This window comes from Diceros bicornis, chromosome 6 (genome assembly GCF_020826845.1).
Source record: "Diceros bicornis minor isolate mBicDic1 chromosome 6, mDicBic1.mat.cur, whole genome shotgun sequence".
Taxonomy (NCBI): Eukaryota; Metazoa; Chordata; class Mammalia; order Perissodactyla; family Rhinocerotidae; genus Diceros; species Diceros bicornis.
Window position 1 is genome coordinate 4,372,426 of NC_080745.1, and position 17,574 is coordinate 4,389,999.

Here is a 17,574-nt window from a genome sequence, read left to right on the forward strand (position 1 = left end):
TCAAAGATAGCCAAATTAAAACTAACTAGTTTGCAAAATAAGTCTAGTTTCAATAGAGTTGGACCAATTATTTACATAAGTACAGCAAGAATAGCAATTGATCACATAGGCTCTTTTAAATCTGCTTTGCTGGAACTTTTTGTAAGGAATCTCACATTGAACTTCAAAAGCTTCTCGAGGCCAGGAAAGCCAAGCCAAGGATTTTGTCATCAGACTTTGCCTGCAATACCTACAGATTTGGGTGAATTCTTCTCTTCCAAGGTTCCCCCCAAATATTTCAAGGTTCCTTGTACCTGCCAGACAAGTGACATTCTTTACTTATCCTGGTAAGTGCTGCTTGGAACATAAGGTACCAGGCCAATATTTCCACGTGTCTTTATTCCATAAAGTCCAATCTTCATTCCTCAAAAGCTATATGGTTATATCGCAAATATGATGTTCCAGTCACAACCTTGGTAATATAACAAGTGTTTCCAATTGTGTCCTGTTATAAGGAGAACAGATTCTTATTGAATTTATGCAAATAACCATATTGCCATGAAAACAACAATACTCACTTACTAAGAGTTTCCAAATCCTGGAGGGATCAGGTAGAGAGAAAAAGATAAATATTTCCATTTTACTTACAAAAATATCATTTACCAAATTGTTATAAGTCATAGCTAGCTCAGGAGAAACAAGAAAAAGTTTTCCTTAAATCTGAAAAAACAAAACATTAAAAATTCAGCAATACTTCAAATGAAAAATCATAAAAATTATAAGCATCCTTATCAGTTTATTCAGTCCCGTGTAATCCATTCTTGATCTCAATCTTTTTGTTAGCAGCTTCATGAAGTTATCAGTCTCTCCATCAGATTTCTGTAATTTCTTACCAACGTTAGTTTTATGATCAGAAAGTTTATCAGAAGCCTGTACTTCAGTGTAAATGTCAGAGTCCTTTCCAAGAATTTTTCTGAAGTTGAAACATATTTTGCAAAAACATTAGAGCAAAGAAATGAGTCTGTAAACAACAAGACCTCAAAATGGCAACTGACAAAGAAATTTGGTTAATTTTGTGACATACAACACTTTAAAATAATAATAACCAGAATTATGACTGATAATCAGGACAGATCAGAATTTCAGTAATGTTATACAATTTTAAAACACCTATATCAATAACAGTTGCCCACATAATACCACCTAAGAAGGTTTTATCTTCACTTGTCTGACAATGTTTTCTATGTAATTTAACATACTGAATAAGCCTAATAAGTTTAGTATCTTCCTCCTTATAGGAAGAGGGCAAATTTCTTTGAGAAGTTTCAGGGCCCTTTGAAAATTCTCAAAGAAAAAAAGACTTATTTTAAGATATGAATTTTGGTGGAGCTTGTCAAAAATATAAGCAATCAAAGCAAACAGAACATTAACAGTCCAAAAAGCCTTAATAGCGAGACCTCAGTCTTTTGAACGTAGGAAATTATTTTAACAGGTATTTTTTTTTTTTTTAGGTAGACTTACTCAAAGGTAAAGAAAAATCTTTTATAACCTCTTTATCAAGTTTAAGCAAATTATCTTTTTACGAGAAATTTCAATTTTGCACCAGCTTACTTCTGCTATTAAAACTCATTTACTTAATTAAATTCATTTCAATCTTAGCCAACTTGACCATACAAAAACTCCTTTTCCAGAATTCCTCTTCCACAAACCTTCTATAACTTTCTTTTTACATCTAGAATTTGTCCCATGTCTTTCTTTTCCCTTCTAGTACTTGAGGACAAATTTATCTTTCTTAACCAAACAAAATATTTCCATTCTTTGCACCTTCTTTATACATCTTACTTTCCTTGTACACAGACATATTTTTCTTAATATTTAGTAGCTTCAATCACATATATTAATTAGAAATTTTAACCTTTAGAAACCTTAATTTGTAAGTAAAAACTAAACAATTATAAACTTTTTTTTACATTAGTATCTTGTGGCTTGGAAAATTTATCAACACTTCATAACTTCTAGAAACATGTTACTTTATAGTACAATCTTTTAATAAAACACATGTTTACCAATAGACCCAAAACACCTTTTAGTTTTCCTGTAATGAAAAGCTAAAAGTAGACAAACGTACATTTAGCAATCAATGTCTAATATCTTATCTTATTTGGAAATGATGATACTCAGAGAATTTTTTATCATAAATTTTAGCAAAACTCTAAAAGTCACCAAAAAGAGTTTGGAAGCTGTAACCACCATAACACATAATTATTGTTATAGTTCATCCAACATTTATCTTTTTCACAACTATTTACTTGTTCCCAATAATTATTTAGATTGCCTATAAGACTTCATAAGACTTCAGATAAAATTAGCCATCATTTAAATTACTATTTTTGTTAACCAGTTCTGTAATAGAAATAACATCAGTTTTTTCCTACAAAATTTCATGTAAATTTTATCACCTCTTATACCTTTAAACATAGTTATCATTAAGATTTTTATCAATAGGTCTTGGTCTTCTAATTTTGGACAATGGAAGCATTCCCAGTCAAACATTTTAAAACATACTCAGGCAAAGTTGATGTAACCTCTATGTAAAATTAGCTCAAACATTCCAACCTTTATAATCTTATCAACACTTACACTTTTACATGTTCTCAATTCAATTGTAACCTGAGTCAATGTCTTAAGGCTAGTCAAATTTTTCCCTTCCTTTTTTTTTGGCCTTTTCTTAGGTACCAAATAACTAATTATGTGAGAGCTCTCAAAACATTTTTTTTTCCCCCAATTTAGAAGTTTTTCCAATTCAAAGGATCCGTCGTCTGGCCATTGACGAGTAGGATCTTCATTTGTATATTTATTTCAATAGTGACTCGAACCAATAAGCCTTTTTAAGGAAAGACCCGGAGGGACGCAAAGCGGCGTCCCTGGTGAGGGCGCAGATGATGTAGCCCCCGTGATCCACAGAATTCACTCCCAAAGATATTCAGAGAAAGTAAAGACCTTCATTGCACAGGCGGTAAGGATGGTGTCTCCGGTCTCCCTCAATAGTGTGGGACGCCTCCAGTCACAGACCCGCTAATCTGTGACACCGGGCAGGCGATACTGGAATGGGATTTTTCGAGCACTAACAAGCAACGAAGGTAAAGACGACAAAAGCCCTTATGGACTGGGCCCTTTATAACAAATTCCCCTGAGAGCTTGGCACAGCCAGACAAAGAGACAGTTCGGAACCCCAGTCTACTCGACTGGCCACCGAGGTGCACCCCGGTAAATGCACCTTCCGTATGGTGGAGACCAAGGAGAAGATTCTCACTGGTCACAAAGCCAAGTTTTCTCAGGACACAGAACAAGACAGAGATTACTCTGGGAGGAAAAGGGATCAAGATCAAAACCAAGAGTACTCTACCAAATTTAAACCAAGAATCACTAAAAGCCCAAGAAACTAGTTTCCCAAATATTTTCTCCTGCCAATCTAAATTTAGAAAGAGAAAAAATTCTCACCATTTCCTTCCGCCGGACTCCGCAGATAGAGATTCTGGGAGGCTGACGTGGTAAGAAGTCTTACCTTTTGCCGGCTTTCGTCAGGCGTTCCCGTATCTCATCATCTGCAGTAGTCCAGGGAGAAGGCAGGTCTTCCAGACAGAGAAGGCAACTTGTCAGCCAGTGTGGCTCCTGGCGACTACGCCAAAACTGTCGGGGGAAGAGGGAGAATCTCCCTCTGCCCTTTCCCTTAAGGTTCTTCTGGCTGGCCAAATAATCAACAAGACAGGTTAGCAGGAGAAAATAATACCAAGTTTAATAACATGTATACATGGGAGAAAGCAGGGACACTGCGTTTCTCAACACAATAGCAGAAATTCTCGTCTTAAATACAATTTTCAGCCAATGACAAAGGAGGATTTTGGGGGTGGGGGGAGTCAGTTACAGGAAATTACCACTAAAGCACAGTAAACAAGAGTAAGGTTTATTATGTAGCTCAAGGCCTCACCTTCCACATTGATAAGTCACTAGAAATGAGCTCATCCCCCTCTTCCCAATACAGAGAGGGAGATACCTTTACAAATGGAGACTTCCCTTGTAAATGATTGTTTGGCAACTCCTTGCAGGGCCATCCAAAGAATGTGGCCAGAGAGACAGAACTCCCGATAAGATGGGCTTGTTGGTGCGTTTTCTATTGTAACCTCTATCCTGCATTATCTTTATAGCAGTCATGATAGATCTGTTCTAGGAAGGAGCCACCATGTCAAATTCTTTAGGCAGTTAGTGGGGGAGGTCAAATGTCCCTAGAGAAAACAACCAAGGTAAAGAGACAGATTTCAGGGTGGCCAAATCTTGATCTCCCACAGAGATTAAATCTGGGCTTTGTCTATGGGTGGACCCTGAAAGGAGGATTTTGCTTAAATGACCAGAGAATACACAACCATTTTTCTTGATAATAAGTAATACTTACCATGTAAATTTCTTCATAAATCTCTGAATAAAATAAAAATATATAACCCATATAGATATAAACTCTTACTGACAAACCCCACAGCCTTCTCTAGAGAGCCCAACAAAAAATGTCTCAGCTGACTGTGAATTGGTCTTCTCTAAAAGCCAGCCAGCCCTTCACTGATAGCCCTGGATAAGGAAGGGCAGATAAAATTCTTTGAAGATGTTTAGCTGAATTCAGAAGCAAAAATCCTACCTCCAGTTGGCTCCTCTGTGAGAATGGATGGCCAGCCTTATTTCACAGGCTGGGCAGCTGAGGTTTCAGATGAGCTTATTTGCCCTGTTCCCCGGGGATGCAAAAGGAGGAATGTGACATTCATTCAGGGCTGAGATTTTGCACGTAAAGATAGGGTTGTCGGGATAGAGGGAGAATCTCCCTCTGCCCTTTTCCTTAAGGTTCTTATGGCTGGCCAAATAATTAACAAGACAGGTTAGAAGGAGAAAATAATACCAAGTTTAATAACATGTATGCACGGGAGAAAGCAAGGACACTGCGTTTCTCAACACAATAGCAGAATTCTCATCTTAAATATCATGTTCAGCCAATGACAAAGGAAGATGTTGGGGGTGGGGGGAGTCAGTTACAGGAGATTACCACTAAAGCACAGTAAACAAGAGTGAGGTTATTATGCAGATTTAAGGCCTCACCTTTTACATTGATAAGTTTCTAGAAATGAGGTCATTCCCCCTCTTCCCAATTCAGAGAGGCAGATACCTTTACAAATGGAGATTTCCCTTATAAATGTAAATGTCTGTCTGGCAACTCCTTGCAGGGCCATCCAAAGAATATGGTCAGAGACAGAACTTCTGATAAGATGGGCTTGTTGGTGTCTTTTCTATTGTAACATCTATTGTACATTATATTTACAGCCATCATGATAATAACTCCTTCCTGAAACAGATGTTTTGTTTTAAATTCTTTAGGCAGTTAGTGGGGGAGGTCAAATGCCCTCAGAGAAAACAACCAAGGTAAAGAGATAGATTTCAGGGTGGCCAAATCTTGATCTTCCACAGGGTCATAGAAGGGAATAAAGATTTCAGCAAATTGGTTTTTTGTTCTCTACAGTGGAAGTAATTTAAGAAGATAGTCTCTCACTCCAACTTCTCTTCCCTGTTCTCTATCTGTAATATCGCTGTAAAAATTCTCTCTACAAAAATTTCAGTCTTTTTTCTTTGCAGTCTATTATCATCTTTACGAATTCTTTGACTTCACCACCTTCTTGGCACCACAGCGCTAGCCATTGAGATATTATTATAGATTCAGTTTTGCAATTTCATCCTCTTATCTCTATTTCCTCTGCCATTTCTTAGTTTTAGTTCTTATTGTATCTTATGCTTGAAAACATTTCAAGCTTACAGAGTATATCAGTTCGTTATCGTCTCAACTTTTTATTATCTAAGTGCCCTCAAATACCACTTTTTTTAAAAAAGAAGTGAAATAGATAATAGAACAATATATTGTAATAAATTGACCACTTATAAAATTAAGTTCAACCTGCAATCCCTCCCCACTTAACAGTGACCATCTTTTATAACTCATCATGCTTTAGTTTGGGCAGGGTCAGTTTATCAATGATTTCTGGATGTTTTAAACCACATGAGACAAATACAGTGTAAGGTAAAATTGTTACTCTTGCAGAAGTTGCAGAATATCCTGATGGTTATGGAAGTTGGTGGCGGAGAACCTGAATCATATGAAAAGTAGTTGATTAATTAGCACCTGACAGAATTTGTTAATTTGGTAAGGACAATAATAAGACATAAATGTTGAAACGATAACTTTGCATATCAGAGTATTGTCAAAGGCCACTGGGGAAATTCATAATATTCTCAAATACCACAAAAAATGACCACTTTTTCATAAAAGATGTCATACATGATGGCACCATATACTTCTGTCAGAAAATTTGCAATGAAGGAAATTAAGACTTGAGTCATTTTAATTTTAACGATTTGTTTCTGCTTACTATTAGGTTAAAAAACCCTTTTAGAAATAAAGTGATAAGGGATGTACTTGCTTAATTTTTATTTTTTTTTAAGAAAAAGTCTTTTTCACATTTTAAAAAAATATTTATTTGTATTTATTTTATGCTGAATTTATTTGTGTGCCCAAAGCCTTTTTTTAGTTAACTACCACCAATTCTTTTCAAACTCTTTCAAAAAGTTGAAGAGGAGAGAATACTTCTAAAGTCATCCTATGGAGTTAGCACTACCCTGATATGAAAGCCAAAGACACTAAGAGAAAAGAAAACTACAAGTCAGTATCTTTGATGAATATTGATACAAAAATCCTCAATAAAGTAATAACTAACCAGATTCAGCAGCATATTAAAAGGATTATACATCATTTTTAAGTGGGATTTATTTCTGGAATACAAGGTTGTTTCAATATATGAAAATGAATCAATGTAATAAAGCACATTAACAGAATGAGGGAAAAAAACACAGGATCATCTCAATGGATGCAGAAAAAGACTTGACAAAACTAAACATGTTTTCATGTTAAAAACACTAGAAAACTCTCAGAGTAAAAGGAAGCTACTTCAACATAATAAAAGCCAGATATAGAAATACACAGAGAACATCGTATTCAAGGGAGAAAGACTGAAAGCTTTTCTTCTAAGATCAGGAAAAAGGCAAGAATGCCCACTGTCACAATTTCTATTCAACATGGTATTAGATGTTCTAGCCAAAGCAATTAGGCAAGAAAAAGAAAGCAATAGCATCCAAATTGGAAAGGAAGAAGTAATATTATATTTGTTTACAAATAATATCTTATATGTTGAAACCCCTAAAAATTCCACAAAAAAATTTTTAGAACTGATAAATTCTGCAGAGTAGTGGAACACAAAATCAACATGAAAAAATTAGTTGTTCTTCTATACATTAATAATAAGTAATCTGAAAAAGAAATTTAAAAACTTTACATTTTTATTTACAATATCATCAAAAAGAGAAAAATACTTAAGAATCAACTTACTCAAGGAGGTAAAAATTCCAGTGATGTTTTTTGCACAAATAGAAAAATCTATCCTAAAATTCAAATGGACTCTCAAGGGACCATAAATAGCAAAAAGAATGTAGAAAAAGAAGAACAATTTAGAGAAGTCACACTTCCTGATTTCAAAACTTACTACAAAGTAATCAAAACAGTGTGGTACTGGCATAAATACACACAATATACTAATGAAATAGTATAGAGAGCCCAGAAATAAACCTTTGCATATATGGTCAAATGATTTTTGACAAGGGTGCAAAGACCATTCATTGGAGAAAGGATAAGTTTTTCAACAAATAGTGATGGGAAAACTAGATGACCACATGCAAAAGAATGAGATTGGACCCTTACCTTACACAATATACAAAAATTAACTCAAAATGGATCAAAGATCTAATATTAGAGCTGAAGCTATAAAATCCTTAGAAGAAAACACAGGGTAAAAGCTGCATGTCATTGGGTCCAAATGCCATTGCCAACAATGATTTCTTTCATCTGACACCAAAGACATAAGCAACAACAAAAAAACAACAAATTGGACTTCATCAAAATGCAAAAGTTTTCTGTATCACAAGATACTATTAACAAAGTAAAAAGGCAACCCACAGAATGGTTGAAAATATTTGCAAATCACATATCTGATAAGGGATTAATATCTAGAATATATAAAGAACTCCCACAACTCAACAATAAAAAAACAACCCAATTTAAAAATGCACAAAGGACTTGAATAGACATTTCTCCAAAGACATAAAATGGTCAGTAAACACGTGAAAAGATGCTCAACATCACTAAGTATCAGGAAAATGCAAAATAAAACCACATTGAGATACCTCTTCACACACATTAGAATAGTTTTACTCTCACAAAATCAGAAAATAACAAGTGTTGGCAAGGATTTTGAAAAATTGGAACCCTTGTGCTTGGATGGTGAGAATATAAAACTGTGGAAAACAGTATGGCAGTTCCTTCAAAAATGAAAAATAGAATTACCATATGATCTAGAAATTCTACCTATGGGTTCTGAAATAACAGAAAATATATTTATGGATCTCTGTCTCCAGTTCCTGGCACAGAGCTCCTAAAATCCTTGTAATTTCCTAAATGATAAGAACACTAGGAGCATCTCTTGTTCTAATATTTGTCTTTGACCCCATCCCTGACACAGAGCTCCTAAAACCCTTGTAATTTCCTAAGTGATAAGAACACTAGGAGAATCATTTGTTCTATTGAGGCAACTCTGGGTGGGCTCCTGGATGGGGGCTGGTCACCAGAAAGACCAAGCCCCGATTAGAAGCTTGGAATTTTTAGTCCTATCCCTTATCCTCCAGAGAGGGGAGAGAGGCTAGAAACTGAGTTAATAATTGATCATGCCTACGTGAGGGAGCCTCCATAAAAATCCCAATAGAATGAGTTTCAGAGAGCTTCCAGATTGGCAATGACAAGGAGTGCTTGGAGAGTGGTGCACCTGGAGATGGTATGAAAGCTCGGTGCCCCTTCTCACATACCTTTCCCTCTGAACCACTTCCATCAGGCTGCTCTTGAGTTATATCTTTTTATAATAAACTGGTGATCTAGTAAATGTTTCTCTGAGTTTTGTGAGCCACTCTAGCAAATTAATCAAACCCAAGGGGGAGGTTGTGGGAATCTCTGGTTTACAGTCACTCAGTCAGAAGTACAGGTAACAGCCTGGGCTTGTAACTGGCATCTGAAGTTGAGGTGAGGTTGGGTGGGTGTGCAGTCTTATAGGACTGAGCCCTTAAACTGTGGAATCTGATGTATCTCTGGGTTGACAGCATCAAATTGAGTTGAATTATCTGACAACCAGCTGGCATTCCAAGAATTGCTTGTTGGAGGTGTGGGGAACCCTCTCACATGTGAAAAAATGAATCTCAGAACACCATATATGGGTATAAACCCAAAAGAACTGAACACATATATAAAGACATATACATACACCCGTGTTCTTAACAGCATTATTCAAAATAAGCAGAAGCTGGAAGCAGGCCAGGTGTCCATAAACGGATGAGTTGACAAAAATTGTGGTGTAAAACACAGTGGAATACCATTCACCCTTAAAAAGGATGGAATTCTGACACATGTTATGACGTGGATGAACCTTGAGGACTTTACGCTAAGTGAAGTAAAGCCAGACACAAAAGGAAAAATACTGTATGATTCCACTCATATAAGGTACTTAGAGTAGTCAAATTCATAGGAATAGAAAGGAGAATGGTGGTTCCCAGGGGCAAGAGGGAGGGACAACAGGGAGTTGTTGCTTAATGGGCACAGAGTTTCAGCAGAAGGTGAAAATAGATCTGTGGATGGTTGGAGGTTATCGCTACACAGTTATGTGAATGTACTGAATGTCACTGAACTGTACACTTAAAAATGGATAAAGTGGTTAATTTCATGTTATGCATATTTTATGACCATTTAACAACATTAATTATTTTCAACAAATGAACAAACACTAGCTACATGCAATAACATGGATGAATATCACAACCATAACGCTGCATAAAAGAAATTATATTCAAAAGGCTATATATTTTATAATTCCATTTATATAAAATGCAAAAAAGAAAAAAAACCGAGGTCTAGCTTCCAGTAATAGTGGAGTAGCTTGTTGAACTAACACTGTCACAGATAACAATGATAAAATCTGCACGAAATATTATATATATTTATATAGAATCATGTATCTATATGTAATACACATACAATAAATGTGTATATGTATGTATGCATAAATCTCTTCCAAAGGCAAGCAGAACCGAGGGGGAGTCTTCCCTTGAATCATGGGAATTTTACCAGGATATGTTTGCAAGCTTGAGTGTTTTACCTCAAAGCATTCCAAAATCTGTACATGGCCCAGACAGGGGAAAAACTATAGTATTACTTGTAATGTTAGAGGATGTATTTTGGGGCTGGCAGAGTAGCTGGAAAGTTGGGGGAGAAATTTCTGGAAGGGAGGGAACCACAAAGAGGAAAATCTTAAAATATGTATGAAAGTCTGCCCCCCCCACACACCAAATTGGCAGATCTTTGAACAACACACATGCAGGGTAGGCCCCAGAGGGCCTAGTGTAAAAACAGCAGTTGGAAGATGAAAGAACTGAATGAGGATTTCAGCTATGCCGGTTGTAAAGGAGATAGGATTGGAGTTTCAGTCCAGCCAAGTTAACTCCCTGCTAGAAAAATAACAACACTCTTCAAAGGGACACAATAGAATCCAGAGTCTCTATAACTATCATCCATGGTTTCCAGTACATAATTTAAAAAATCATGAGATTTGAAGAAATAGGAAAATATAATCCATATACGACCAAAAGTGGGCAGTAGAAACTATTCCCAAGGTGTTGCAATTAGCAGACAAGGATGAGAAAGCAGCTTTTATATAGATGATCATGGTGGTAAAGAAAAATATTCTCATAATGAATAAACAGATATAGAAACTCAGCAGAGAAATGGAAATTACAAAAAAGAACCAAATAGGAAGGTGAAATACAGAAAATATTTTTGAGTTTACCGGTAGATTAGAAACATTAGGAGAAACGTGAAGATAGAGCAATAGAAATTATCCAGTCTGAAGAAAAGAACATAAAAGTTTTGAGAAAAATGAAGAGTGCCTTAAGACCTGTGAGATGAGTGAGTCCCCATCAGAGAGGGGAGAGACAAAAAATTAAATGAAGCAGAAAGGCAAATCAATGAGTAATAGCATAAAACTTCCAAAATTTCATGAAAAATCTAAAATTTTAGATCCAAGAAAGTCAGGAAACCCACAAAATAAAATACAAAATAAAACCATACCTAGGCACATGATAGTCAAGCTGCTAAAATCCAAAGATAAAAAGAAAATCTTGAAAGCAGTCAGGGAAATACACATATACAGGGGAAGACATTACATACAGGGAGAAATAATATGAATGATGGATGATATATTATCAAAAGCAAAAGAGACAAATCAACAACAAAATGACATCTCTCAAGTGCAGAAAGAAAACCCAAAAGTCAACACAGGATCTGTATTTAGCAGAACTCACTTTCAAAAAGGAAGCAGAAGCCACAATAAGATACCGCACACCTATTAGGTGGCTAAAATAAAAAATAAAATTGCAAATACCAAGTGCTGGTGAGGACTAGGAGCAACTAGAACTGGGAATGCAGCATGATAGTTGTATTCGGAAAACAGTTTAGCAGGTTCTTATAAAGTTAAACATACACTTATTATATGACTCAGATATCCCACTCCTAGAGATTTACTGAAGCAAATTGAAAACTAATGTTTAAACAAAAATCTTTGCGTGAATCTTCATAGCCATTTTATTCATAATTGTGAAAAGCCAGCAACAAACTAAATGTCCTTCGTCAGGTGAATGGAAAAGATACTGTGGTGCATCAGTACCTTAGAATACTACTGGGCAATAAAAAGGATAAACTCTTGATTCACACTACAACATGGATGAATCTTGGATGCATATCTCTAAGTGAAGGGAGCCAGATTCAAAAGGCTATATAGTATATGATTCCATTTATATGACTTTCTAGAAAAGACAGCATTACAGAGATGGAAAATGATCAGTGGTTGCCAAGGGATGGAATGGGGGAAGGGGTTGACTACAAAGAGACAGTATGAGAGAATTTTGAGAGTGAAAGAAACAGCTCTGTGTGGTACCGTGGACGTGGATACATGACCATAAAGTTGTCAAAACCCATAGAACTGTACACCACATAGAGTGAATTTTACTCTGCAAATTTTAAAAATCAATCAGGATGCTGGGGAACTCAGATGGAATGCAGTGACAAATGAACCTCACTGTATTACAAGCATGTGACATAACCACACAGAAGGGGTGGGGATGAAAGGTCCTGACCTAAATAACTTTGGAAGACAGTGTTTTGATGGGATACTGTAAAACTAAAGTACTGTACAGAAACACTGTACTCTAGGTGGTAAATTTGTTTTTCATAAGAGTATGGATTAGCGATTCTGAAACTACTTGACACATTAGTAAATATATTGTAGATAACTGGAGTTAAGTTTCTCACTGTTGGTGAAAGAAGTTACAAATAAACAAAAGGAGAATGCTGGAATAAACTCTGTGGTGCTGGATTGGAGTTGGAAGTATCAATATGAATCCATGACTCTTTTAATATATCTATCCAGATAGATAGATAGATTGATTGATATATCGATAGGTAGATGTGTATACCTGAGTTTATATTCATTCATACATTTCCAAGCTCTGCTGAGAGGGTCTAGAAGCAGTGACACCCTAGTATCAATGGGCACACCTAGCTCCCAGATTTTGGTTTCTAAATATCATTCTCCAATAAAAAGAACCAGGTTTTCTTGGAGAACTGGCTAATTCTAGATCTGGGGAGGGGAAATACAATATGAGCCTGGAGCTTCTTGTATTGCCAGAAAGTAGGAAAGTGCTTTCAAAAAAACACAGAAAATGATGAGATGTGTCAAAAGGAATCAATCTTAAAGACTTCCCAATGGCTCAAGCTGGAAAACTGGGAGCAACAAAATAAATAATGGTAGCATTGGATTATTACCCAGAGAATAAAATAAATATCCATGAGTCTGTACTGATATAAGGAAGATTAAATAAGAAAGGAAGAAAGAAAAAAAGGGGGGGGAAGAATGAGAGAAAGAGAGAAAGACAGGTAGAAGGCAGGGAGAGGGAGGGGGGGAATATTCCTCACATAATTCCAAATAATAAACGCTGCTGGATAGCATGAAATAGCAAATCGTCACTAGAACACCACAGTAATAATTACTGTAGGCAAGACTGACTGATGAATGCAAAAACTGTGAGTGAAACTTAGAGAAGAAACAGTACATTTGCAGATCCTCAAAACATTTCCCTCCCAATACTAAACATTTTTCTCTTAACTTCTTTAAAAGACCTATGACTATTTAAAGAAAAATCATAACACTGTATTGTGGGATTTATAACATGGGTAAATGTAAAATTTATCACAACATAGCACAAAGGACAGACAGAGGTAAATGGAACTGTTCTGTAGCAAGGCTTCCATATTTTACGTTGCTTAAACTGGTGCACTATTAAGTCTAGGACAGCTGTGATATGTTAAAGATGCATATTGTAATCTGGATCAACCACTAAAAACTGCAAAGGTGTGTCACTTAAATGTTAATAAAGGAATTAAACAGCATACAAAAAGTGTTTGTACAAGAATGTTCACAGGAGATGACCTGCACGTCCCCAGGAGGAAGACGAGCCCACTTTGGGGCATCCACAGAGCAGAACGCCCTCAGCCGTGCTGAGGAGCAAATGCTGACACACACGTGCTGGGTGAGTCTCATCTACCTCGTGCCGAGGGAGGCAAGCTGGACAGAAAACAATACACGTGGGCTGATTTCTGCCAAGATGAACCTATGGTGAAAAAACCAGAACAGTGGTTGCCTCGGGGGAAGGAAAAAATTGCCTGGGAAGGAACAGGAAAGAGTTTTCTGGGAGTGATGGAAATACTTTATTCTTAAAGGAGTGAAGGTTATATGGGCATGTTTATTTGCCAAAACTGTACGATTGAGATTTGTGCCTTTCAGTGTGTGTACATCTTACCCCCCAACACATACAAAAAGGACTAAAAGAATAATACAGTGAGGTGAGAATGGGATGGAGTCTGGATAAAACATAAAAGGCAGATGATTAGTAGTTGTTGAAGCTGGGTGACGGGCCTACTATGCTATTTTGTTTATTTTGTATATTGTTTAAATTTTCCTGTAATAAAACACTTGTATAAGAAGACAAACTCGATATACAGTGTTTGCTGGTAAGATATTGGTTACCTTTGGGGAGGAAGGGGGGAGAAAGGGATTGTCGGGGCCTGAATGAAGCTGGTGCTAGTTCTTGGTCACACAAGTGTGTTCACTTTGTAATAATTATTTAAGGTTTACACGGATGACCTCTGCATATATTTCTGTATGCATGTTATACATCAATAAACACTTTAAATCCTGCATATTTGCACAAAGATACTAACTCAATATCTGAGAACAACAGCAGTGTTTTGTTTTAAAGTGGAACACGTTCACTCATGACATCATCAGATGGATTTTAATACTCCCAAGTATCTGTTAATGCCCTCACCCTTCCTTGGCATCCTAGATCTTTCCATTTTTGCCTCAATTTGGCAAGTGGCATGGCTTTGAATTTTTATGATGCAATCTTTTTCCATCAACGTCCACCCCCACAATGATGCTCACCAAGGCCTTGACATCTAGCACAGTGCAGTGTTCACAGCATGCACTCAAGACCTGTGGGACTGGGTTGAATGAGGAAGAAAATGAGGAGCAATGATGTTCATAACTTATGTGTAGGTGCCATAACGTGACTTAGGAAATTGGTAGGATTTTTCGATAGATTTGCTATGTCTTCTAATTTTTCCTATTTAAAACAATGGGAAGTAGAGTCTCAGAGTTCTTTCTCAGAGAAAGTCTGACATTTCAGGCACAGATTACTGACAACTATTAACGGTATATGACTTTCCCACCTCATCTTAGTTTTAAGTTTTTAATTCCTTACCCTGGAAATGACCTAACTTAGCTTCTTCCAAGTCTTGTAGTAATACTGATGCTCCAGAAAGTTGGGCCATGGATATTCTGCTATTGCGTGTCCTCCTTGCAAAGAAGTGGAGCTGCACATCCACCAGTCTAGAAGGGTGTGGTGCTGTAGTATTTGGAGTCAATCAGAGAAGCTAAATGGAAAAACGACTCAAGAGAATTATCGCTATAACCCCCAAGAGCAACAAATTATTTTGTTTAATTATTTTGTGATTCTGTGGGTATATTTAAAAAGAGATATTAAAACTGGTTCCCAAGGAGCCAGCCCTATAGTAGAGCAGAAATTGCATATTACCTTCCTACACAAACTTCCCTGACATTGTGGGAAGGAACAACGGGAAGTTTCAGTGCTGTTGCCTGTGTTAATGAGGCCAAGGAAGTCCAGTGAACAAGGCCTGTGTGCAGCGTCGGAGAAGGGGCTTGCGTGTGGTCCCCTGAAGCGGCTTAGGAGTCACTTACCAGTGCACCTAATTTTCCCATCTGTATATGCAGGAATTGGGGCTGTCCACTGTGATGTTTTCTCCTTTTTATGACATGGCTCACAGCAGTCCTTCTAAGATGCCTGACCAAGGTATAGGCCCTTCAGGCAGGCGGGGTCCAAAGGGAGGATCTCTTCAATGACCCTGACCATGGAGTCCAAAGGGAGGATCATGGCAGCCTGGAGGGATGGAGGGGATAGTAGGACAAGTGGCCTTGAAAAGGCAAATTCCAGGATCCCAGTCACCCGGTATTTCCATTTTAGATATTGAATTTACATTTCAAGTACTGGCCAGGGAGCTTCCACGAGGGCTGCAAGCATCCTCAGCAACAGCCAGGCTGGTGAGCCCTACCCCTACCTGAGTCCCGGCCTCAAGGGATGCAGCCCAACCACACTGCGCATACTCCAGGCGTTGGGCAGGGCATGGAGGGTGGGCGTGGTAGAGAGAAGAGGCATGATAGAGGGTGGGGTGGACAAGGAGAGGAGTGGGGCCCAGGGGTGGAGGGACAAGGAGGGAGTTGGGGCCCCTAGCTCTGCATGCTGGGAGCTTTTGTCTCTCAACCGCTCCAGGCTGGGAGCTTGCAGGACTACAGGACTACAACTCCCTGGATGCTCTGGGCACGGGGCGGTGCCTAGCCCTGAGGGGAAGAGCAAGGAGGTGTGCTCTGCCCTGTGGTCCTGCACCTGCTCCACGGGGACTGAGTCTCAGAGGGATGTGACAGGATGAGAGGGACCAAGGAGTTAGGAGGGTGTAGCGGCTGCATTGGCAGCCGCGGGCCTGCATCATGCAACTGCTTTTGTCCAAAATTGAAGCCGGACTCATGTTTATTCCACATCGCCTCCGTCCGTTGCTTGATTCCTCCTCCCACCTGCATATCTGTGGGTATTTCCACAGCCTCCTACCTAGTCCAGTGCCAGGTGCTTCTCTAAAGTGCTTATGGGAACTGGTTTGACATCCCAGAAACTTTCCTCTGCCTGCTGCCATCTGCCTTCTCCAGCCAAAGTGCCATCATTTCATTAGCTTTTCGGAGAAATTCGCCCTGTGTCCCCTCTTGCAAGCACAACTTGAGAGCTTTGCAGGGTGGTAACAGTGGCTGTTGCTTGCCTTTTTCACAGAAGTGGAAGTTGAGGCATCCGTGAGGTTAATCATTGGTTTCCCCAGGATCCGCCAAGGGCAGAGGAGAACAACCCAATTCCCAGGCAAGTATCTAGTAGAACATTTTCACCAACCCATTCCAGTGCAGTGGGCTCTGAAACAGCATCCTTAAGATGAGAATAGCTTAAGCATTTTGCCATTTAGATTGATAGCCTAATCTCAGCTCAGGCCTGAGTGGCCAGTCTCTCAGGGACACGGGTGATGACTCTGATCCCTCAGGAAGAGACTGGTGGTCCATCTTTGGGAGAGGGATGTTCAAGGTAGACAGCACTTGGGCAGCATTTGAAACCCATCAGCTTTAACATCTCTGCTTTGGATTCCGGCAAGTTTCCAGGATAAACACGCCTAGGGATAATCAGATGTACCATATTCTATAAAAATTGTTTAGAGTATTGAAAGGAACAGAGCATAAAATATCCTGCTTATTTGCAAAAGATGAAATGCAACCAAGACCTTGTTTTTTTCTTTTGTTTTGTGAGGAAGATCAGCCCTGAGTTAACATCCATGCTAATCCTCCTCTTTTTGCTGAGGAAGACCGGCTCTGAGCTAACATCTATTGCCAATCCTCCTCCTTTTTTTTCCCCAAAGCCTCAGTAGATAGTTGTATGTCATAGTTGCACATCCTTCTAGTTGTTGTATGTGGGACGTGGCCTCAGCATGGCCGGACAAGCAGTGCATCAGTGTGTGCCCGGGATCCGAACCTGGGCCACCAATAGCAGAGCACGCACACTTAACCGCTAAGCCACCGGGCAGGCACAAGACCTTCTTGTTAATTTTTTTCTGCTCATTCTCTTGCCTGTACTGTACGCTTGAATGCAGAAACAAAAAACTTGAATTGCCAAATTCTTTTTTCCTGAGATTGGTAAATTAAC

The 17,574-nt window shown here is 38.3% G+C and overlaps 1 protein-coding gene and 1 long non-coding RNA gene across 13 annotated transcripts in view; both read right to left on the minus strand.

Moving 5' to 3' along the window:
- Positions 1–17,574, minus strand: part of LOC131406910 (uncharacterized) — a 140,918-nt gene that overhangs the window by 83,036 nt on the left and 40,308 nt on the right. The gene's annotated exons all lie outside the window — the stretch shown is intronic.
- LOC131406901 (ral guanine nucleotide dissociation stimulator-like) overlaps positions 15,010–17,574 on the minus strand; it is a 116,647-nt gene continuing 114,082 nt past the window's right edge. For 3 of the 12 annotated variants that reach the window (XR_009220376.1, XR_009220373.1, XR_009220367.1), the window contains one exon: positions 15,010–15,726. The gene's annotated coding sequence lies outside the window, so the exon portion shown is untranslated. The remainder of the gene's footprint in view (positions 15,727–17,574) is intronic. The other 9 variants (XR_009220371.1, XR_009220374.1, XR_009220369.1 and 6 more) reach the window with 4 other exon arrangements.